The sequence below is a fragment of the Mobula birostris genome, chromosome 3 (assembly GCF_030028105.1).
Source record: "Mobula birostris isolate sMobBir1 chromosome 3, sMobBir1.hap1, whole genome shotgun sequence".
Classification (NCBI taxonomy): Eukaryota; Metazoa; Chordata; class Chondrichthyes; order Myliobatiformes; family Myliobatidae; genus Mobula; species Mobula birostris.
Genome location: NC_092372.1, coordinates 77,515,508 through 77,538,693, shown reverse-complemented (window position 1 = coordinate 77,538,693; position 23,186 = coordinate 77,515,508).

Genomic DNA, 23,186 nt, shown 5'->3' with positions numbered 1-23,186 from the left:
TGGTGCAGGCTTCCTTTTCATGCCGAAGAAGGACAGGAGCCTGCAGCCATTCATTGATCAAAGAGGGCATAATTGCATAATGCCCGAAAATTGTTATCCCTTTCCTCTTATGAACATTGCCTTCAAGATTCCCCTAGGGGCAGGAGTATTCCTGAAGCTAGATTTGCGGGGTGCATACAATCTGCTCTGCATAAAGGATGGTGATGAGTGGAAGACTACATTCAACACACCAACAGGACACTATGAGTAGCTGGTGAAACCTTTCAGCCTCGGGAATGCTCCAGCAGTTTTCCAGGGCTTTATAAATGGCATGCTCTGGGATGTTCTCAGTAAGTATGCCTTTGTCAACTTAGATGATTTCAAAATGTTCTCAAAGTCCATGGAAGAGCATGTTCTCATATTTGAGAAATCTTAAAGAGTCTTCTAGATTATGGGCTTTACTTCAAGCTGGAGAAGTCTGAATTTCATGTGACCACCATTTCATTTTTGGTTTTATCATCTCTAGTGGCAATCTTAAGACATGGGTAGTCAGAGATTGGCCACAACCATCGAATGTGAAACAAGTCCAACGATTTCTGAGAACTTCTACCTGAAGTTCATCATTAACTTCAGCTCAGTGGTGGCTCTACTGATAGCTCTAACTAAGAAATCTATGGGTCTGTTTGTTTGGACTATCAAAGTTGAAGCTACTTTTGCAGACCTCAAGCAGTGGTTCACAACAGCTCCCATTTTGGTTTCACCTAACCCGGATCTTACCTTCATCGTGGAGGTGGACATTTTGGATGTCAGAGTGGTGGGGCAGTGAGCCAATCAGGATGGTGGGACGGAGAGAAGGTTCTAGAGAGATCTGAGTGGAGAGCAATTTCTAACAGACAGTGGTCAGATTTGTGGTCTTTTGGCAAGAGATGTGTAATGGAGAGGATCAGGGAAGACTCCTGGAGGATCTTAGCCGAAGGAAAGACCTTAATGCAAGGAGTGTTTCGTGAGACAAAGTAGTCCAATAAGGGAAGATCTACCTGTGATTGATGAAGTGAATTCAGTGCTGTGAGTAAAGTGATATACCCAACCACTACCGAAATGAGCTTCAACATTTATGTGCACATTTAGACTGGTTTAACTGTAATGGGCACATTCATTTATTTTTTTTTTCTTTTCTTTTTCCTATAAACTGCTAAATAAAGTTGAAATTGATAACTATACTTCCTTTATAATTTTATGCTCATGTACGATCTGTTATTTCTTGGTGATTGATAATTGTGTGTGAGCAGTATTTACGCAGCATTCACTGCAAGTATGTTCCTTAATCAGAACATCCCAACTGTCCTGTTTGGTTGAACTCCATGTCATACCGATCTTAGGTGTTAATTGTTTAGAAAGGTGGTCTGCTCACCACTGAGACATGAACAAGCCTGGCTGACATACAATCTGTGGTTAGAGGGTTATGGGGCAACAGCGAGTCTTTCTTCTGGGTTTCATCCTAGTACAATTACCAGAAGGAGCAGATGAACCAGGATATGGAACGAATCCTAAGATGCCTTGTTGCAGAAAACTAGATGAGTGGTGTGACGATTTGATGTGCGCAGATGTTGCCCAAAATTCTTTACAGCATTCGGTGCACAGGTTGTCCCCATTCAAATTCCAATTTGGGTATTCTCCGCAGCTCTTTCCTGAGCAGGACACCAGAGTTGGGGCTGCTGTAGCCAAAGGTCTTGTCTGACACTGTAAAGAAAAATAGACTACTGCAAGGGAGATTTGGTTAGCCTCTATCCAGAAGGCTGAAATAAAATCTTACTGCAAGAGAGGTCAGGGACCAGTTTTACAGCCTTTGCAATAGGTTTGGCTGTCTACTCAGGATTTGTCTTTCCATTTGAGGTCTAGGAAGTTAGCACCCAAGTTCATTGGACCCTTCAAGGTTCTTAAGGGAATAAATCTGGTAGATTACATCTTACAGCTCCCCAAAACCCTCAAGATTAGTCCTACTTTCCACATTTCCAAATGAAAACCTGTAAACACCAGTTCTTTACCCACTACCATCAGTCCTAGTGCCACACAGGTCTTCACTGTAAAAAGAATTTTGGATTCAAGAACTGTTTGGGATCTCTGGCAGTTCCTTGTGGACTGGTAAGGATTCGGACCTGAGCATTGGTGCTGGATTCCTGAAAGAGACATCTTGGATATGGCTTTCATCCATGATGACCATGATTGTCTCTCAGTGCAGCCAGGGCCATCAGAAGGCCGTAGGGGAGGGAGTCCTATTATGATACTCACCTCCAGAGTATAGATAACTTTACAGAATATGGACAGCTGACATGGCCCCTTTAAATATTCAGGTCAGGCCCACTAATTGACAGCCATGTTTTGGTGCCAGGGTTTCAATATTTAAGAACACTTGAAGTGAGGTTCAGTGCTCAATTGTCACTTCTACTTGGATTATCCTCTGGTATCTAGTTTAGATTCTCACTTTGTGTCTCCAGTTCAGTCTCAAATATTCTAGCACTTGGGTCCAACCATCCTCGCCTAGAATTCTCATCACAAACTGCTTTGGATCCCAATCCTGGCCAGACAAATTTAAACCCCCCTGAGAAGCACTAGCAAATTTGTCCACCAGGATATTGCTCTCCTGCCAGATAGATGCAACCACTTCCCTTGTACAAGTTTGCTCAGTTCCTGAAGAAATCCTAGTGGTCCAAGAACCTGAATTCTTCTCTCCTGCACCAGCTCCTTAGTCATACCTTCTACTGCCCAACCCTCCTTTTGTTTTAGAGGAGAAGTAGGGGGAACCAGGTAACTTAGAGACTAACTACCCTATGACAATGGCAGGGAAATTAGTGAAAAGAATTCCAAGGGTAGGATTTATGTACATTTGGAAAGGCAGATTTGATCAGAGGCTGGCAGCATAGCATTGTATGGGGGAAATCCTGCCTCAATGCTAAAAAAAGTAATGATGAAGACAGGGTAGTGAACATTGTCTATATCGACTTTAATAAGGTATTTGACAGGGCCCTACGTGGTAGGCTGATCCACAGTAATAAGGCACATGGGTTTCAAGATGAATAGCCAAATTAGACTTAACATTGTCTTGGTGATATGAGACTGAAGGAAGTTGTGGCAGGATGTTTGTTTTGATTTGAAGCCTGTGGCCTGTGGTGTACCACAGGGATAGGTGCTAGGATCCTGGTGATCAATAGAAACATTAACCACATTGTAACAGAGGTGGTTGCCAGGCTGGATTGAAGAGGGGCTGTTATGGTGAAGCTTTGTTTTTTTAACAAGGAGATATGGATCAGATCACAGAAGAGATCAGGACGGAGGCAAATGAGGAATCTTTACCTGAGGAGTTGTTTCTAAGGAACACAAGCTAGGACTCAAAGGTCACTACACACAGGATAGGTAAACCCAGGACTGAGCAAATACAAACAAAATAGAGAGAACTTAAACAGAGAAACAAAACAAGGCAAAGGTGATAACCAAAATGAGACAGAGGTGAAAATAATCAACTAATAATCAATAATCAGGACAGGAGGAGTGTTGTAATCTGGAGGCCTCTGGTGAGTCCTGGGGGTCAGCAAAACATGACAGGACATTCCCACCATCCCACCATCATGGCTGGCACCTGACAGCCCAGAGAGATCTGGGTGGTGACAGTGGAAGTTTCCAAATAGGCCCAGGTGCAGGATATCACAAAAGGGAAATCATGACCTTTACTCTGGGCTGCTACATTTCTAACCTACCAAGCACTGAAACCAGCCACAAGCTGGATGCGAGTCCCGAAGCCAATGGAAAAATGCATTGGCTGACATCAATGATGGTCAGTACTGGGCAGTCCCTGGACTGCAGACAGCAGACTGCACAGAAGGGGGTTCAGATGGGTGATACTTAATAATTTGTGTCACCTTCCTAAGACACCGTTCCTTCAAGATGCCTTGGATGCTATGGAGCTGACTAAACTTATAACTTTCTGTAGCTTTCAGAAGGTTAGTAGGCTAATTGGTCATTGCACATTGCACTGGAATAAGACTAGGGTTAAATCGATGGGTAACTGGGCGGTGTGGCTCGAGCGCCAATTTTCTAAATAAGACTAAATAAAACAAGATCAGTGATCATCTAGTTGAATGGTGGAGCAGTTCTGGGGTACCTTATGGACATTCATAGGAGGGTGAGTGAAACCGGCCCAACCCTCACCTCCATTCCCGACTACTGGGCTTCCAGTCTATCTGTGCTGGCTTTTATATTGTCCAAGCACCGGGTAGTGCCTCGCTCTAGGACCCGGACCCCGGTGCCATGATACACCTGGGCTGGGCTTCTATGCCCAAATCCATTCTCAATCTCATCAAATCGGCTTGGCACTAAAAGTGATTCAACCTCATACTCAGGTATCGAAACCCTTCACATTGACTCCTCTCCAAATCTTTCACACCATCTCTGGCTGTGTTTACGACTGCATCTGTCACCCCAGCTCGAACATGTTGCACCTCACAATGCCCCAGAACGGGTCATCCCACTAACCAGCCTCACCTCTGTCTGCCTCCTTACTGTCTGCAGTGATAGTTCACCACAACTGGCTTCAATAAAGTTGTTATAAGTAATGTTTATAGTTTAATCTCTTGCCTTCTGAACTACCAGTAAGCTATCGCATATCTTTGGTAACGCCAACAATCAATTTTATTTAGTTCGCTTTCATCTCATTCTCTTGCAAGGAACTGGGGTCATTGCAAGAGAACCATCCCAACCCCAATGTCTGAGATATCCACTTTAATGATGAATGGCAGCTCTAGGTCAGGGAGAACAGGGATGGGAGCCATTGTGAAGCAATGTTTCATCTCCAGGAAAGTTACCTCTGCTTCTGGTCTGCAGCAAAATAGGCTGGGGGTTCCCATATTCAGAGTAGTAATTGGTGCTGCAATGGAACTGAAGTTCTGAATGATCCAGCAAATACCAGAAACCACTGGAGATGCTTGATGTGGTGGGTTGCAGCCAGTTTTTGATGGCCTGGGTCTTGCTGGGGTCCATCTGCGGATTTCCCTCAGAGGCAGTTAACCTGAGGAAGGAGACTGTGGAGTCGTGGAATTCATTCTTCTCCAGTTTGATGAATCATTGGTAGAGTACTAAACATTGAAGTACTCGTTGAATACGTTGGACATGTTTGTGGTAGGGCCTGGAGAAGATTGGAATATCATGCAGATACACGAAGATGAAGTAATTTGGATTTTCTCAGGGAACGTCATTGATAAGTACCTGGAAGACTTCTGGGGCATTGACTAAACCAAACAGCATCATGAAGTAATCATAGTGGCCAGTGCAGGTGTTGAAAGTGGTCTTTCATTCATCACCCTTTCGAATGCAGACCAGATTGTATGCATTTTGGAAGTTCAGTTTAGTAAAGATGGTTGTCCCTTGTAGCAAATTGAAAGGCATGGTCATCATTAGCAAGGGGTACTAGTTCTTCACTCTGAACTTATTGATACCTCGATAATGTATGCAAGGTCAGAGTCCACCATCCTTTTTTGCCACTAAGAATTCGCACCAGCAGGGGATGTTGAGTGGGCAGATGAAACCGAATGCTAGGGCAACACAGATGTGCTCCTTCATGACCACCTTCTGGAGCTGACTGAGGGTAGAGTCTTTAACAAGGCAGACAGCTTCCAAGCAGCAATTCAATTCAATAGGATCAATGGGGCAGGAGAGTTTTGGCCAATTACTTACTTAAACTCTAGCTCAGGAGGAGCTCAGGACAGGGCACGAGAGGCAGGAGGCAGCCTGGGAGAGGTAGGAGGCAGGCAACACAGCTGTGAGAAAACCATCTGTGTAGTGCACTGGTGGACCAATTGATTTGTGGCTTGTGGAGGTCTTCCATCTAGAGCCGTGGCTGTCTGGTTGAGGCGGAACAGGGGAACGCGGAGATGACTTGCTAAACTGGGGTCCATGAAATCGCCAGATCTTCCAGAATCCACGAAAGCTCCAAGGGCATGACATTGCTTGCCCCAGGAGATGGAGGTAGACAGCACAACCCCGGGTATAGCAAATCTGGGAGGAATGGTGGAAACCATCACAGACCTCCTATCCCTGGATTGGTCTGGGTGTTCTCCTGACAAATCAGGACAGGCAGAATGAAAGTGGCACAACTCACCATAGTAGAAGCAGCACTTTCCTTTCGTTCTCTGGTCCTGCTTGGCTGGAGAACGTCAGGTTATGCCCAGTTGTATCGAGTCCTCTGGAGGGAGTTGGGGGGATTGGGGGAGGTTGTGCATGACCACACCAAGCACAATGAGGCTGAGGGCTTGGAGACTGGTAGCCCTAGAGGACTCACAGTGGCATTCTCTTCTCCTTTCCTGGAGCTGATTCATCCTGGATGGTGATATCAATGAGAATTTCAAGGTCCTCAACTGGGTCTCTGGCTGCCAATTCATCTTTAACATGGCTGTAAGGACTTCAGTGTTCCAACCACTTTTCCACCAGTGTGAGAAACTTGATTGCATAGTCAGCCACGCTATGGGTACCCTGATGAAGTTGGAGGAGTCGATTGACTGCCTGTTGTCTGCCTTTTTCACCTCTCTGGTGAAAAGCGATATGTCTGCACATCTCAATGAGTTATTTTCCCAGAGCACCATAGCCCTAGTTGAGACCATTGCCAGAGAGAGGGCGATGATATAGACCACCTTGCAGTGGTCGGTGGGGAACTTAATGGGTTGCAGCTCAAGAGCCAGAGAACACGTTGTAAGAAACGTTCTACAAGAACCTGGTTTGCTGTCAAAACATTTAGGCACCAGCAAGTTTGGAGACTTGTGAGTTGGGATGGCAGCAGGGGTTTGTTGACTCAGCCAGATGATCTCATTAAGCATCTGCTAGGTGGTCAAGATCTACTGGAGCACATGCTTATGTCCACTCACCATGACTTCTTGGCTGGCCAGCACTGATCAGAGCTACTCTTACTCTGCTGAATCCATGTTGTGGCTCAGTCTTGCCATACCAGAGGTGGCTGCCAGTGCCAGGTTGGGTTGAACCAAGTTTTTTTTGGTGAAGCTCCAATGGAGAAGATGGCGGCATGACGCAGCACGCAGCGGCCATTCCAGTGAATGATATCTGTTATCTGTCAAGTAGGGTGCCGTGCACAATCCTGATTTGATGGAGACAGACGTGAGAGCACGGAGGAACATCTGGAAAAGCTTCTGAAATGCCTTCTTCACTGCCACTGCTACTGTGCAATCCAGAACCTCCGGAGGAGAAGGCCCCGAGTCCTCGGCTTTGCTTGATGCTCGGCAGCTGGCGTGGAGTCGGAGTGCTTGGCAGAGGATGGTACTCAGAGAGGCTGTGTCAGAGGGGCTGGTCAGAGGCTCAAAGTTTTCGGACGGACTCAGAGCTGGTTGTGGTCGGGTGCTTCCAATGCATTGGCAGTTGTCGGCACCTGGAGGTTTATGGCAGGGAGAGCTTCTCCCTTTTGCTGCCTGCTATCGGGACTATTGGGAGTTGATCGGAATTCTGAGACTTTTTTTACCATGCCCATGGTCTGCTTTTTATCAAATTATGGTATTGCTTTGCGCTGCCGTAGCTATATGTTATAATTATGTGGTCTTGTCAGTGTTAGTCTTTGGTTTGTCCTGTTTTTTTTGTGATTTCACTCTGGAGGAACATTGTATCATTTCTTAATGCATGCATTCTTAAATGACAATAAACGAGGACTAAGTGTCCTCATAATCTAATCTTTAACCTGTGGACCACAAGGAGAGATTTAAACCAGGTGGACCCAACTGCAAAGGAGACCAGTGGTGAAGATGGAGTTGAACAAAGAATTTTTACTTGAGGATTAGTTTGTAAAGAACATGGGCCAGGCCTCAAGGAACACCAGAGCCTGGAGGACTCCGGCACCTGTAGCATGACAAGAGTAGATGTGTATGTAGGAAGTATGACTTGTAAGTTTGCTGGTGACACCAAGCTGACAGTGTTGTGGATAGTAAGGAAAGTTGTCTAAGGCTACAGCAGGATATAGATCAAATGAAATGTTGGGTGGAGTCCTCCAGATGGAATTCACTATTGACTACTGCAGTGTGATACATCTTAGAAGATTAATTATGGTAGGACATACACTGTAAATGGTAGGGCAGTAAGAATAGAAACCATAGAAACCATAGAAACTACAGCACAGAAACAGGCCCTTTGGCCCTTCTTGGCTGTGCCGAACCATTTTCTGCCTAGTCCCACTGACCTGCACACGGACCATATCCCTCCATACACCTCCCATCCATGTATCTGCCCAATTTATTCTTAAATGTTAAAAAAGAACCCACATTTACCACCTCGTCTGGCAGCTCATTCCATACTCCCACCACTCTCTGTGTGAAGAAGACCCCGATAATGTTCCCTTTAAACTTTTCCCCCCTCACCCTTAACCCATGTCCTCTGGTTTTTTTCTCCCCTTGCCTCAGTGGAAAAAGCCTGCTTGCATTCACTCTATCTATACTCATCATAATTTTATATACCTCTATCAAATCTCCCCTCATTCTTCTACACTCCAGGGAATAAAGTCCTAACCTATTCAACCTTTCTCTGTAACTGAGTTTCTCAAGTCCCGGCAACATCCTTGTAAACCTTCTCTGCACTCTTTCAACCTTATTTATATCCTTCATGTAATTTGGTGACCAAAACTGAACACAATACTCCAGATTCGGCCTCACCAATGCCTTATACAACCTCATCATAACATTCCAGCTCTTATACTCAATACTTCGATTAATAAAGACCAATGTACCAAAAGCTCTCTTTACGACCCTATCTACCTGTGACGACACTTTTAGGGAATTTTGTATCTGTATTCCCAGATCCCTCTGTTCCACCGCACTCCTCAGTGCCTTACCATTAACCCTGTATGTTCTACGTTGGTTTGTCCTTCCAACATGCAATACCTCACACTTGTCAGTATTAAACTCCATCTGCCATTTTTCAGCCCATTTTTCCAGCTGGTCCAAGTCCCTCTGCAGACTCTGAAAACCTTCCTCACTGTCTACTACACCTCCAAACTTTGTATCATCAGCAAACTTGCTGATCCAATTTACCACATTATCATCCAGATCATTGATATAGATGACAAATAACAATGGACCCAGCACTGATCCCTGTGGCACACCACTAGTCACAGGCCTCCACTCAGAGAAGCAATTCTCTACCACCACTCTCTGGCTTCTTCCATCGAGCCAATGTCTAAGTCAATTTACCACCTCTCCATGTAAGAATGTGGATGAATAGAGGAAACTTGCTACTTACATCCAAAGTTCCCAGAAATTTACAACACAGGTAGACATGGCAGTGAAGAAGTCATACGGCATGTTTGCCTTCATTAGTCAGAGTACAAGGTATAAAAGTTGGGATGTTAAGTTGTAACTTGACAAAATACTAGTTGGACTGCACATGGACTACTATGTGCAGTTCTGGTTGCCACATTAAAGTAAGGTTACGACTGAGGTGGAGAAGGTACAGAGGGAATTCACTAGAAAGTTGCCTGGATTGAAGGACTTTAATTACGGGAGAAATTGAATAGGATGACAAAGACGAGGAAATCTACTGATACTGGAAATCCAAGCTACACGCATAAAGTGCTTGGGGAACTCAGCAGCTCGTCAGCATCAATGGAAAAGAGCAAACAGTCGACATTTTGGGTCAAGACACTTCATCAGAATTGGAAAAAAAATACTCCTTTCCTCTAGTCCTGATGAAGGGTCTCAGGCCTGCTGAGTTCCTCCAGCATTTTGCTTGAAAAGGAAGGATTAGCCTTCCTTGAAATAAAATATGCTGAGGGGTGACTTGATAGAGGTAGAAATAATTATAAGGGGTATATACAGCAAATAAGGTAAATAATCAGATTGTTTTGTTACAGTGTTATTAAAAACAAAAGAACATTGATTTATGTGAGAAGGAATTTTGAGGGGAGTATCATGGGAAAGTGCCCCATACTGTTGATGACTGTAACTTGCTGCAAGAGGAAGTGGTGGAGTTAGATACATTCACTATGTTTAAGTGGTGGTATATACACTGATATTTCAATAGGTCGAGCACAGAAGAAGGTGGCAGTGGTGTAGGTGGGCAAAGTGGCCAACATGGATGTGGTGGGATGAATGGCTTACTTCTGTTCTTTTTGACCCTCTAGAATGTGAAGCCAGATATGCAATTAAGTGTATCAGACATCATGCCCCAGATATTGATGCTGTAAACAGACACAGGGCTGAAATTTGTTGCACCACACCATGATTAATATTGCTTGGCTTTATTTGGAAGCTTCAACTCTAATTTCCTTCTTTAAGCTGATGTTCAAAAAAGCGGTCATTCCTTACAATATGTAGATGTCAGTTTAACAAAAGTGAACTACAAGCTTCACCCTCTCAGTTCAAAGTTCAAAGTAAATTTATTATCAAAGTACCTATATGTCATCATATACAAACCTGAAATTCATTTTCTTGGGGGCAACCACAAGAAATACAAGAGACACAATAGAATCAATGAAAGGCCACACCCAACGTGCAAAAAAATGGACAACAACCAATGTGCAAAAAATAAGAACTGTGCCAATACAAAAAGAGAGAAAAAGAAATAACTGTAATAATAAATAATTAACCAATAAATATCGAGAACAAGAGATAAATATTCCTTGAAAGTGAGTCCATTTTGGTAGGAACAGTTCAGTGATGGGGCAAGTAGAATTGAGTGAAGTCAAGTTATCCCATAAAGCAATTAGTCAATATATTCTCCACCTTATATCTATAGAAGTTTGTCAAAACTTTAGATGATATTTCAAATCTTTGCAATCTTCAGAAAATAGAGGTGTTGCCAGGCTTTTTTTCATAATGGCACTTACGTGCTGGATCTAGGAGAGATCCTCTGAAATTGAGATATTTAAAGTTACTTACCCCCTCCACCTCTGATCCCCTAATGAGGACTGGTTCATGGACTTCTGCTTTCCTCCTTCTGAAGTCAGTAATTCGCTGATCTTGCTGACATTGAGTAAGAGGTAATTGTTGTGCCCCCACTCAGCCAGATTTTTAATCTCTCTCCCCTATATGCTGATTTGTCACCACCTTTGACTTGGCCAATGATAGTGGTGTCAATGGAAACATAAATACAGCATTGGAGCTGTACTGAGCCTCAAGTCATAAATATAAAGCCAGTAAAGTAGGGGGCTAAGTACACAGCCTAGTGGTGCACTTGTACTTATGGAGATTGTGGAGGAGATGTCGTTGACAATTGTAACTGTCTGGGGTTTGCAAGTGAGAAAACCAAGGATCCAGTTGCACAAGGAGGTATTGAGGCCTTGGACTTAAAGCCTGTTGATCAGTTCTGAGGGGATGATAGTATTAAATACTGAGCTGTAGAAAATGAAGAGCATCCTGATGTATGTTTCTTCGCTGTCCAAATGTTCTGGGACTGAGTGAAAAGACAATGAAATGGCTTCTGCTGTTGACCTGATGTGATGGTAGGCAAACTGAGTGGATCTAAGTTGCTTCTCATTCAGTCTCAACCAAGGAAGCCAAATAACTAAAACAAATTTTTATAAACTACGTACATATCCATTTGTGTGGTACTAAAGTTCTTTAGAAAGCAATATAATGAATAAGCTACTGCTGTGATCAAAAATTATTGGAGTTCATAGAAACATAGAAAACCTACAGCACAATACAGGGCCTTTGGCCTTCAAAGCTGTGCCAAACATGTCCTTATCTGAGAACTACCTAGGCTTACCCATAGCCCTCTATTTTTCTAAGCTCCATGTATCCATCCAGGAGTCTCTTAAAAGACGTTATCATTTCCGCCTCCTCCACCGCCACTGGCAGCCCATTCCATGCACTCACCAATCTCTGCATAAAAAATTTATCCCTGACATCTCCTCTGTACCTGCTTCCAAGCACCTTAAAACTATGCCCTCTTGTGTTAGCCATTTCAGCCCTGGGAAAAAGCCTCTGGCTATCCGCACAATCAATGCCTCAGCTAATAGACTACCTGTAATGTAGGAAATTGCATCAGAGGAAAATAGCAAAACTATTGTCCTCTTTATGTAAATTAGAAAATTAAATCTGCACCAGATGGCAATCTATGACACAGCAGCAGATGATGCTTTAACATATTAAAGAAGTATATCAAGATACACCGTAGAAAATAAAAAAAATTGTCAAAATGATGGCAGATATAGATGGCTAGTTCTGACAGAGATAGAAAGGGCATGCATTACCTAAAGTTGTAGAACTTGATACCATCCTGTAAGCTGCAACATGCTCAGATAGAACATGAAGTATTGTTCCTTAACCTTGAAGTAACAGAACAGACAGAATGGTCTAAGGAAAGGTTAGTGGATGTGAAGTTAAAATGGCAGGGACTCAACAAGTCACTAATAGAGTTATCTCTTCAAATGCTATGAGGACAGTGGCAGGATCTATGCTTCCATCCCTTTGCTCTGCATTTTATCTCTACCACTAATCTTTAGGTGATCTCTCCCACACAGTCATGGCTCTTGCGTCCTCCGGAGACTTTCACCCCACAGCTTCCGGCCTTTCCACAGGCTGTTTTCTTTTCTGCCATCAAGTTGCCCCCCTGTTACAGCTTGCTCTTGCCCCATCAAAGATATTTTATTTCAATTTGGTTTTATTCTCCCTCCCCAATCCAGTTCCTTCATCCTTGCATCCTTTGTACATTGCATGCCCTCCACCACTTCGACTACTTGCAATTCCTATCTTACAGCTCTGTACTTACTCTCCGAATGGAGTATCAAAAAAGTCTTTCCTACACAAATGCGCTCCTTAACTTCCTTCTCTCTATCCTGCACTGTCAAAACAAGGACCAATGCAAAGCTGAGGAATGGGACACCATCTGGTATTGTAGCCTACATGATTCAATATCAAGTTCTGCAACTTTGCCTCATTTCCTTCTGTCCATTTTACCATTTCTGCCAATGATCATGTTATGATGGGTTCCTTTTTTCTCCCCTTATACTTGTATACTCTGACCCGCAGGTCTGGTCTCACAAGCTTTCAGTTAGCAATACATTACATAAACAAAAATGTTTAAGCTGATATTAACTCTTCTTTAACACATTAGGCAATTACGTCTCACTCTATCAGTGATACTCCTTTTGTTCGACTCATTCACCCAAATTCTCTGTCCCCAAAACAAACTTATTTCAAGTTTAGTGATGAGACCTGCTTTAGAAACATTAAACATCTCTCTTTCCAGTGGTACTGCCTAATATCCTGAGGGTTTCCTTCATTTTTATTTTTATTTTAAATTCAACAGTACATGTTTTTTCTTAAGTATGAAAACATATTTAAATTCTTATTCAAGGAAATGAACGCAGAAGGTTCTGCAGATGCTGGACCTCCAGAAATAGCACACACAGCTGCCGAAGTAACTCAACAAGTCAGGCAGCATCTTTGGGGAGGAACAGGCAGTTAACATTTCAGACTGAGATCTTTCATTGGGATAGTAAAATTGTGAAGAAAATCAATCTGAAGTTTCTTTTCAAAAGAAGTTTGTTTAACATACACTGAAAAGTTACAAACTGGCAAGAAGTTTTTTGACTTTTTTTTGGTCAATCTATTAATAAATTAGTCTTGTTTGCTGCTGGCTATTCATAATATAATGAGAATAGCTTTCTAATTAAAAAGGAATCCAAGCATTCACTGGATATTAGTGCTCCTTTCGGTCATTATCTCTTTGGCAATCAGAGCTTCCAGCATTAATCCCTCAATGTACAACAACTGCCAGAGTTGCTGCGGCTGGAGTAATGTGGACAGCTTCCCTGACAATAAGAAGGATGTTGGAGGAATAGAAAGGTTACACTGCAAGTACATAAGGTTATTGCTTGTTGAAAAGAAAAAAAGCAATAAAACTGCAATCATCAGATTGGATGAAAATTTAGGTGACTTGGTAGAGATATTTTATTGCTTGATGTTTCATAATATTTACGATAAAGGAATTGACCATTCATCTCATCAATCATTAGTAAGACCTTTGTTTCAAAGGTACCTCCTTCCACCTTTCCATAATTAATTTCATCAACATATCCCTTTATTTCTCTCTTACACAAGTGTTTATCTTACATATATTTCCATTCAAGTTCCACATGAGAATCTATTGGTGAGAATTACTTGTGGCATTTATCCATTTATAGCCTTAATGCTACTTACCTATGAATGTTTCCTGTTTCAAACTTCCAAAAATTTAGAACTTCAATTACAGCTTTTTTAGGGAAGACTTTTCAAGGTACAGTCGGCCCTCCTTATCCACGAGTTCCGCATGCGCGAATTCAACTAACCGCGAATCGAGAAAACCCGGAAGCGCTCTTCCAGCACTTGCTGTTCGAGCATGTACAGACGTTTCTTTCTTGTCATTATTCCCTAAACAATGCAGCATAACAACTACTTACATAGCATTTACGTTGTATTAGGTATTATAGGTAATCTAGAGATGATTTAAAGTATAGGGAGGATGTGCGTGGGTTATCGTGGATCAGGATTGAAAAAAAACTGGAAGTTCTCTTAATGAGTAAGTCGGGACAGATACATCCGGTATTATTTAGTGTCAGTTAGTCAAACGTTTGTCTAAATATGTAGTATATATTTTACCTTTCTATGCATATAAAATACTTAAGAAACGTATGTTTCAGTGCCGGGCTTGGGAACGGAAGTTCCCGAGTTCGATCCAGTGACAGATCGCTCCCGAGCGCGCTCTCCATCCCTGCTGGGTTGATGTGGAAGATCAAAAACCCAAAACCCCAAAACCCAATAATTAAACCACCGTGTTGCTTATTAATAATTGTAGCTTTAATCGGGCAAGGCCTTTCTCATTTTATCCTTTAAAATTGTTCCAATCGTTGACCGACTGTAGCCTAACGCTTTTCCAATGACCGGTGGAGTTTCACCTCTTTCCGATCGCTTTATTATTTCCACTTTATTAAATCACAATCGTGATTATTTTCATGAACAGAAACACTGCAGATTCAGAGCTCTGCCGCCGGGTCCTAATGCCCACTGCACTGAGACAGGATAAATAAGGTCTGGAATTCCACTGGGTCCTAAGGTCCACCGCATTGAGACAGTTTGAATAAGGGACTTGAGCATCCGCGTTTTTTGGTATCCGCAAGGGGTTCCAGAACCAATCCCTCACGGATAAGGAGGGCCGACTGTACTCAACTAAAGTAATAAGCTCTCCTGCCCATAAAGACTGTCCATCCTTTTCTTTAAAAAGGTATAATCTTTCAAATATTGGCTTCATTCCATTCATTTATTCTTACATTTTCTCTAATGCCTTAGTTTATGAAATGAAGACCAGACCTATTTAAAATTGGACTACTGTAAATATGGAACATATATCATATATGTTTCATATTTATTGCAAGGATCTATATACATATATATACATATTCAATATAACTTCTGCATTTTTCAGTTACGTCACTAGAAATTGGCTTTGTAATTTTGCTTATTTTAAAAAAATGGTTTCCTTATCCGTTATGGCTGGAATTTCTGGGAGTAATTCAGAAGGCACAGGATAGATTCATCCTAAAGATGAGGAAGTATTATAAAGGGAGGACAAGGAAACTGTGACAGACAAGGAAGCCAAAAAGAGCAAGGAAGGAAAAGAGAAATCATACAATAGAGCTAAAAATTAGTGGGAAGTTAGAGGATTTGGAATCTTTTAAATACCAACAGAAGACAACTAAAAGCCATAAGGAGAGAAAAGACAAAATGTGAAGGTAAGCTAGCCAATAATATAAAAGAGGATGCCAAAAGTTTTTCTTCAAATATATAAAGAGTAATAGAGAGATGAGAGCACTGGAAAATGATGCTGGAGAGGTAGTGATAGGGAACAAAGAAGTGGCAGACAAACTATTTTGCGTCAGTCTTCACTGTGGAAGACACTAGCTATGTGCCAGAAATTTGAGAGTATCAACAGGCAGATGTGAGTGTAGTTGCCATTATGAAGGAGAAGGTGCTTGGGAAGCTGAAAGGTCTGAAGGTAGACAAGTCACCTGGAATGGATAGACTACACCCCAAGGTTCTGAAAGAGGTAGCTGAATTATTTTAGAGGCATTAGTAATGATCTTTCAGGAATAACTACATTCTGGAATGGTTCCAGAGTACTGGAAAATTGCAAATATCACTCCACTCTTTAAGAAGGGAGGAAGGCAGAAGAAAGGAAATGATAGGCCAGTTAGTCTGATTTGAGTGGTTGGGAAGATGTTTGAGTCTAATATTAAGGATAGCGTTTCAAGGTGTTTGGAAGCACATGATCAAATAGGCCAAAGCGGCATGGTGTCTTTAAGGGGAAGATTGTCTGACAAATATATTGGAATTATTCGAGGAAATAACAGGCAAGATAGACAAAATAGAGTCAGTGGATGTTACTTACTTAGACTTACATCAAGCTAAGATTGTTTAAATGTAAAATCTGTGCAAACTACTCTCATGTATTGAATTTTCACTTTCCAGATACATTTCTGTTACATCTTTATTGAATAACATTCCCTGCTAGCAACGTTGCAAATTAGTTTACAGCTCTGTGAGTACTTACTACCTCCCTTTAGGAATTACATTAGCTGTTTCTCTTTGTGAAGGTATACATGAGAGACAAACAGTGAGAGAGATTATAGTCTTTATTTTTTTTCATATTTGTTGAAACAATCCATCCAGAACGGGGTTTTAGTGTTTCTAAGCCTAGACACTCTTTTAGTTGTTTCTCTTTTCTCTCTTTTATATGTTGATATCTCTTTTCATATCTTCTTTAAGTATCATGCATATGATGTTTATTAGCTTCAAGGCAGAGTCATCTGTGTGCCCACTGTGCTCCAAGCGAGGAACCCTGGCGCACATCCTCAGCGGCTGTGCAAGGGCACTTAGTGAGGGACGGTACAGGTGGAGGTATGATCAGGTCCTGAAGACCATCGCTGAAGCCGTCAGCGCGGGAGTAGAGTGGGCGAAGCGGTCCCGACCCTCCAAGCAGACCATTGCCTTTGTCAGAGCTGGGGAGCAGCCAATACCTGCCAAAAGAACATCTGCAGGCATTCTGAACTCTGCAAGGGACTGGCGGCTGTTGGTGGACCTCGAAGGGCAGCTGATGTTCCCCAACCATATTGCATCCACCACCCTGCGACCAGACATTGTCCTAGTGTCTGAGTCTACTAAGCAAGTGGTGCTGCTGGAGCTGACAGTCCCATGGGAAGATAGCTTGGAGGAGGCCTTTGAAAGGAAGCTCTCCAAGTACGCAGGACTGGTCAGCAACTGTCAGCAGGCTGGATGGAGAGCGAGGTGTCTCCCAGTGGAGGATGGTTGTAGGGGATTCATAGCCCGTTCTTTAGTTAGAGCCTTCAACATTTTGGGCATCGAGGGAGAGAGGAAGAGGAGAGCCATCCACAGTACCACCGATGCGGCAGAGAGGGCCTCAAGATGGCTGTGGCTCAAAAGAGGGGAGCCATGGAGTCATATGTAGCTAGTCATCTGGACACAAGCTGGGGTCTGATCAGCCCCGGCTGGGTCACCTGGAGGAGGTTGTATGATGTTGAAAGACCCGAAACACCCGATGATTCCAAGAACATCACTGAAGATGTGTCCAGAAGCATCAATAGATGTATGTACACAGCTTACACCCTGAGTTAATCAGTGACAACCAGGAAAGACTGGGTGACAACCACGAAAAGAGTGGTGATGACTGGAGAGTCAGTGACAGCCCGGAGAGACGGCACCCAGGGCAGAACGGGCTGGCAACCCAATCTGCGTCCTCTGAGAGGAGGACCCCCACAAAAGCCACAAAGAATCTAAGGAAAAGATACCCCCAGGGGTACCCGAGAGAGGGGGAGGATGAGCACCCCAGTCGGATGGACACAACGACATCAGACCCAGGCAATGAACAAACGACGATGAGGAAGCAGTGTGCATGTGGCAAAATCTGCAAGAACGATCACGGCTTGAAGATCCACCAAGCGAGGATGAAGTGTTTGGCGGGAGCAGGAGCAGCACAACGCGCAGGTGTCCAACCTGGTGAGACGAAGGAGGGGCCAGGCCTGGAGTCACCCATAGTGCCCGGAACCTCCAAGTGTTGCAAACTAATCCCTCGAACGTGAAGTCTAACGGGAGGTGGATCAAATGGCCTGCAGCTAACATGACTTCACTGTGGAAGCAGTTTGATGACGATGTTAACCAAATTCTGGAGGCAACGGCGAAGGGAGGGGTTGATAGGAAGCTGCAAGCCATGACAACAATTATTGTCAGTATCGCAGCTGAACGGTTCGGAGAAGAGGAGAAGGAAGGCTCCAAAACATCTTACTCGAAGAACCAAAGAGCATTGAGGATGCACAACATCAAGCAGGAGATGAAAGCGCTGAATACAAGGAGGCAGGAGAAGAGGAGCGCATTGGCTTGGCCCAGCTGATGTGCATACTACGAAAGAAGATCAGGGTCCTCACCGGGCAGAGTGGCATCGGAGGCGGCGTCGTGAAAGGGCTCGAAAACGTGCTGCCTTTATCGCCAACCCCTTCAAGTTCACCAAGGAGTTGCTGGGGGAGAAGCGCGGTGGGAAACTGGCCTGTTCGCAGGAAGACATAGACCAACATCTGAAGAAGATATATAATGATCCTGAAAGAGAGCAGGAGTTGGGAGAGTGCGACATCCTAATAGACCCGCCTGAACCAGATGTGCAGTTCGACATGTCAGAGCTGCAGCTAAAGGAAGTCAGAGAGGTCGTCCACAAAGCAAGGGCAGGCTCAGCTCCAGGACCAAGCAACACCTCGTACAAAGTGTACAAGAACTGCCCCAAACTCCTGCTGCGTCTGTGGAAGAACCTGAGAATCTTCTGGAGAAGGGGGCAGATCCCAGAACAGTGGAGAGTGGCTGAAGGGGTGTGGATCCCAAAGGAGGAAAATGCCACCCAGATAGATCAGTTTCGCATCATCTCCCTGCTGTGTGTCGAGACGAAGATCTTCTTCAGTGCAGTTTCCAACCGGTTGTGCACCTACCTAGCAAAGAACACCTATATTGATACATCAGTCCAGAAGGGTGGCATTTCAGGGATGCCGGGCTGTCTGGAGCACATCGGTGTGGTGACACAGCTCATTAGGGAGGCCAGAGAGAACAAGGGCAACCTGTCAGTGTTGTGGCTCGACCTGGCAAATGCATATGGCTCCATTCCGCACAAGCTGGTGCAGCTCACACTGACCAAATATCACATCCCCAGCAGAATCAGAGACCATATCGTTGATTATTACAGCAACTTCAGGATGAGGGTCTCTTCAGGAGCAATTACATCAACCTGGCACAAGGTGGAGATCGGCATCATCACAGGGTGCACTATCTCAGTGACACTGTTCTCCCTAGCCATGAGCATGCTCACTAAGTCTGCTGAACCAGAGTGCAGAGGGCCCAGAGTGAATTCCGCTCAATGGCAACCACCTATCAGGGCATTCATGGAAGACCTCACAGTCACCACAGAACCAGTCCCAGGCTGCTGGAGGATTCTGCAAGGGCTCGAAAAGCTGGTGGAGTGGGCCTGGATGCATTTCAAACCTGCCAAATCAAGATCGATGCTGCTGAGGAAAGGGAAGGTGGAAACAAGTTCCGGTTCAGCATCGCAGGCACAGCCGTCCCAACCATCACAGAAAAGCCAGTCAAGATCTTAGGCAAAGTTTTTGACAGCTCTTTAAGGGACACAACATCCATTCAGGCAACCTGCACTGAGTTGCATGGCTGGCTGAAATCTGTGGACAAGTCTGGCCTACTTGGGAAGTTTAAAGCCTGGGTGTATCAGCATGGCATTCTTCCCAGAATCCTGTGGCCCCTCCTTGTCTATGCAGTTCTGATCTCGACAGTCAAAACCTTAGAGAGGAGGGTTAGCAACCACCTCAGGAGATGGCTGGGGCTGCCAAAGAGCCTGAGCAGCATCGCACTCTATGGACACCACAACAAACTGCAACTGCCCTTCAAATCCTTGGAGGAAGAATTCAAGGTAACAAGAGCCAGATAAGCGCTGCAGTATAGGGACTCAAGTGACCCGAAGGTGGCTAGAGCAGGGATCCAAGTAAGTACTGGCAGAGGAAGCTGTTCAGGAGGCAGAGGCGAGGCTGCGTCACAGGAGGCCGGTGGGAGTGGTCACACAAGGCCGAGCTGGGTTAGGATCCTTTCCAACTCCACAAATGGACACCAGAGGGAAGGAAAGGCGTCGTCTAGTTCAGGAGGAGGTGAGAGCAGTAGTGGAGGAGACGAGAGCCTGCAAGGCGGTGGGAATGAAGCAACAGGGAGCTTGGACAAGATCGGAGAATGCGGTTGAGAGGAAAGTGACCTGGGCTGATCTTTGGAAAGCCAAACCACACCGCATACAATTTCTCATCCAGGCAGTGTACGATGTGCTTCCAAGCCCATCAAACCTGCACACATGGGGCAAGGCAGAGTCATCCGCGTGCCCACTGTGCTCCAAGCGAGGAACCCTGGAGCACATCCTCAGCGGCTGTGCAAGGGCACTTGGTGAGGGACGGTACAGGTGGAGGTATGATCAGGTCCTGAAGACCATCGCTGAAGCCGTCAGCGCAGGAGTTGAGTGGGCGAAGTGGTCCCGACCCTCCAAGCAGACCATTGCCTTTGTCAGAGCTGGGGAGCAGCCAATACCTGCCAAAAGAACATCTGCAGGCATTCTGACCTCTGCAAGGGACTGGCAGCTGTTGGTGGACCTCGAAGGGCAACTGAAGTTCCCCAACCATATCGCATCCACCACCCTGCGACCAGACATTGTCCTAGTGTCTGAGTCTACTAAGCAAGTGGTGCTGCTGGAGCTGACTGTCCCACGGGAAGATAGCTTGGAGGACGCCTTTGAAAGGAAGCTCTCCAAGTACGCAGGACTGGTCAGCAACTGTCAGCAGGCTGGATGGAGAGCGAGGTGTCTCCCAGTGGAGGTTGGTTGTAGGGGATTCATAGCCCATTCTTTAGTTAGAGCCTTCAACATTTTGGGCATCGAGGGAGAGAGGAAGAGGAGAGCCATCTGCAGTACCACCGATGTGGCAGAGAAGACCTCAAGATGGCTGTGGCTCAAAAGAGGGGAGCCATGGAGTCATAAGTAGCTAGCCATCTGTACACAAGCTGGGGTCTGATCAGCCCCGGCTGGGTCACCTGGAGGAGGTTGTATGATGTTGAAAGACCCGAAACACCCGATGATTCCAGGAACATCACTGAAGATGTGTCCAGAAGCATCAATAGATGTATGTACACAGGGTGTTTTGTACTTGTTTTCATTATGTGTCCATTTGGAGTCCAATACCTATGATACTTTTACATCTGCCATGTATGTGACTGTAAAAAACTTGCATTTTTTATATTTTAATTCCATTGTTACTTTTTATTTCACTTAATTTACGTGTTTTTCTCTCATTTCTTCAGGACCATTATTCACAGTTTTAAATGTACTTAACTTTAATATCTTTAGTTTTTACTTTCCAATATTCTTATTAGTTTCTACAGAGAAGAATACAGAGTACAAGAAAGTATATACAAAAGGTCAAAAAAGATTTTTAAAAAACTACCAATTACATTATATCTATTCAAATTAGTATATTTCAATATAACTATTCATTAACTTACATGAATGCAGGGTAATGAGATGTCTTTAGTTTTTTTAAAATCAGTTTCCATTTATTGTCATCACTTCTACTCTCATGGCAATAAAATAACATCTAGTCTGCTACCTTAACTTTATGCTTTGGACTATACATCTTCAGCTTTAGTATTTCCCAGTGTTCAGCTACCTCTTCTATCTTATATCTTTTCTGATTCATTTTCCATGATATGATCCAGCAGTACCTCTCCTGTCCTTGAGTTTTCTACATAACAGAAAAGAAATAAGTTCCTGTAGAAACAAGTCACTTCCCATGCAACACTCACAACATGCTGGAAAAACTCAGCAGGTCGGGCAGCATCCGTAGAAACAATGAGTCGAAGTTTCCGGTCGGAACCCTTCGTCAGGACTGAAGAAGGAAGAGGCAGAGGCCCTGTAAAGAAGGTGGGGGAGGGTTGGAAGGAGAAGGAACATGTTTTTTGACTGGAAGTCAATTTTATGCAATATTACAAAGGGAAGGAGCAGACTAATATATTCAATGTCTGAAGGCCCAGTACAAGAGGATTTTGATGCATGACTTTTGTAGATGCAAGGTTTTGGGGATAGAATGAGTATTCGTAAGCAGAGGGTTGGGAGCTGATAGAATTTACATAAATTATTGTTTGAAATACCAATTATATCAACATTAAAGAATAATTTGGGTAGGTGATTGAAGGTAATAATATGTAATAACAGGATACAGTAAGAGGATCATGACTTCTATGAAATAGAGAATATACTGTCCTTTTGGGCGGAATGGCTGTTTTACATTCTAATTTATCTGTAATTCCATGAAAAGCCTCTGAATATCATTTAACTTTGCACTTCGATCAATAATCACCAACCCTTTCGGGAGCTGGAAATAAATATCTACTGAAATAAATTTCCACACATCTGTAATTTTGACACTTCCCCTCAGAGAATATAATGACAAAATCTTACCTGAAAATAAATTTTTAATAACAGAGCAATGTTATCTTATTTGCTTTCTCTTTGATTTTCTCCCATCCTTCCCTAAAGACATCCATCAACCCTGGGCACTGCGGCTTCTTCCAGCTCAGTCAGACAGCCATTCGTCATGAGTGAATCTATACATTGATTCTCAGTGACTGCCCGTGGAGGGCATTACAGACAGTGCTGATGAGAATCTTGTTCTAATTGATACCCAGTGAGTATTACAGTCCATTGCATGAGCCCAATATCATCATTTATTCTCTTTTCCTCGCTAAATTTGCCATTTTTAGCTGATACTAGAGCTATAGAGTCATAGAGTATTACAGCACAGAAATATGCTCTTTGGCCATATGGTCCATGCTAACCAGGTCTTCTGCCTTGTCTGATCTGCCTGCTCCCGGACCTATCCAAACTTATCTTAAATGTTACAATTGAACACGTACCAACCACTTCTGCTGGCAGCTCATTCCACAGTCGCATCACTCTTAGTGTCCTGCAACTAATGGGCTCCTGAATCGGCTGCGGTGATGTCATGCCTGTTGACTCATTTTCGTGAACTTCGGTTCTGAATGTTACTTGCTTACTTTTATTGTTTACACAATTAGTTTTTTTTTCTGCACGTTGGGTGT